Source organism: Petromyzon marinus, unplaced genomic scaffold, assembly GCF_048934315.1.
Source record: "Petromyzon marinus isolate PM22_M1 ecotype Great Lakes invasive population unplaced genomic scaffold, UKy_Petmar_22M1.pri1.0 PM_G_Scaffold_66, whole genome shotgun sequence".
Lineage (NCBI taxonomy): Eukaryota > Metazoa > Chordata > Hyperoartia > Petromyzontiformes > Petromyzontidae > Petromyzon > Petromyzon marinus.
This window is the reverse complement of record NW_027423020.1, coordinates 335,001-337,500: the sequence shown is the minus strand read 5'-3', so window position 1 is coordinate 337,500 and position 2,500 is coordinate 335,001.

Sequence of the window (2,500 nt, the reverse complement as noted above, 5' to 3'; positions counted from 1 at the left end):
AATGGGAAAACGGGTCATTTTCGTGTCGCCACATTGCATGCGAACCGCATGCAACTTCCAGAGGCATTTGCAGCAGAAATGCATGTGCAGTCAAAAAAAAATTGATATTTTTCACGGATAGACCCCGTGAAACGCTAGAAATTGGCGGGGATGTGTCTCTTGTGGCTCACGGGGCTGTTCGGGTCGCACAGAAATCCCTGGGAATGGGAAAACGGGTCATTTTCGTGTTGCCACATTGCGTACGAACCGCATGAAACTTCCAGAGGCATTTGCAGCAGGAATGCATGTGCACTCAAAAACTTCTATATGTTTCACGGATAGACCCCGTGAAACGCTAGAAATTGGCGGGGATGTGTCTCTTGTGGCTCACGGGGCTGTTAGGGTGGCACAGAACTCCCTCGGAATGGGAAAAGGGGTCATTTTCGTGTTGCCACATTGCATAGGAACGCCATGAAACTTCCAGAGGCATTTGCAGCAGAAAGGCACGTGCACTCAAAAATTTTAATATTTTTCACGCATAGACCCCGTCAAACGCTAGAAGTTGGCGGGGATGTCTCTCTTGTGGCTCACGGGGCTGTTAGGGTCGCACAGAAATGCCTCGGAATGGGAAAACGGGTCATTTTTGTGTGGCCACATTGCATAGGAACGGCATGAAACTTCCAGAGGCATTTGCAGCAGGAATGCATGTGCACTCAAAAACGTCTATATTTTTCACGGATAGACCCCGTGAAACGCTATAAATTGGCGGGGATGTCTCTCTTGTGGCTCACGGGCGCTGTTAGTTAGGGTCGCACAGAAATCCCTCGGAATGGGAAAAGGGGTCATTTTCGTGTTGCCACATTGCGTACGAACGGCATGAAACTTCCAGAGGCATCTGCAGCAGAAATGCATGTGCACTCAAAAACGTCTATATTTTTCACGGATAGACCCCGTGAAACGCTAGAAATTGGCGGGGATGTGTCTCTTGTGGCTCACGGGGCTGTTAGGGTCGCACAGAAATCCCTCGGAATGGGAAAACGGGTCATTTTCGTGTCGCCACATTGCATGCGAACCGCATGAAACTTCCAGAGGCATTTGCAGCAGAAATGCATGTGCAGTCAAAAAATTGAATATTTTTCACGGATAGACCCCGTGAAACGCTAGAAATTGGCGGGGATGTGTCTCTTGTGGCTCACGGGGCTGTTAGGGTGGCACAGAAATCCCTCGGAATGGGAAAAAACGGGTCATTTTCGTGTCGCCACATTGCATGCGAACCGCATGAAACTTCCAGAGGCATTTGCAGCAGGAATGCATGTGCACTCAAAAAATGTGATATTTTTCACGGAGAGACCCCGTGAAACGCTAGAAGTGGGCGGGGATGTCTCTCTTGTGGCTCACGGGGCTGTTAGGGTGGCACAGAAATCCCTCGGAATGGGAAAACGGGTCATTTTCGTGTCGCCACATTGCATACGAACCGCATGAAACTTCCAGAGGCATTTGCAGCAGGAATGCATGTGCACTCAAAAAAGTGAATATTTCTCACGGATAGACCCCGTGATACGCTAGAAATTGGCGGGGATGTCTCTCTTGTGGCTCACGGGGCTGTTAGGGTGGCACAGAAATCCCTCGGAATGGGAAAACGGGTCATTTTCGTGTCGCCACATTGCATGCGAACCGCATGCAACTTCCAGAGGCATTTGCAGCAGAAATGCATGTGCAGTCAAAAAAAAATTGATATTTTTCACGGATAGACCCCGTGAAACGCTAGAAATTGGCGGGGATGTGTCTCTTGTGGCTCACGGGGCTGTTCGGGTCGCACAGAAATCCCTGGGAATGGGAAAACGGGTCATTTTCGTGTTGCCACATTGCGTACGAACCGCATGAAACTTCCAGAGGCATTTGCAGCAGGAATGCATGTGCACTCAAAAACTTCTATATGTTTCACGGATAGACCCCGTGAAACGCTAGAAATTGGCGGGGATGTGTCTCTTGTGGCTCACGGGGCTGTTAGGGTGGCACAGAACTCCCTCGGAATGGGAAAAGGGGTCATTTTCGTGTTGCCACATTGCATAGGAACGCCATGAAACTTCCAGAGGCATTTGCAGCAGAAAGGCACGTGCACTCAAAAATTTTAATATTTTTCACGCATAGACCCCGTCAAACGCTAGAAGTTGGCGGGGATGTCTCTCTTGTGGCTCACGGGGCTGTTAGGGTCGCACAGAAATGCCTCGGAATGGGAAAACGGGTCATTTTTGTGTGGCCACATTGCATAGGAACGGCATGAAACTTCCAGAGGCATTTGCAGCAGGAATGCATGTGCACTCAAAAACGTCTATATTTTTCACGGATAGACCCCGTGAAACGCTATAAATTGGCGGGGATGTCTCTCTTGTGGCTCACGGGCGCTGTTAGTTAGGGTCGCACAGAAATCCCTCGGAATGGGAAAAGGGGTCATTTTCGTGTTGCCACATTGCGTACGAACGGCATGAAACTTCCAGAGGCATCTGCAGCAGAAATGCAT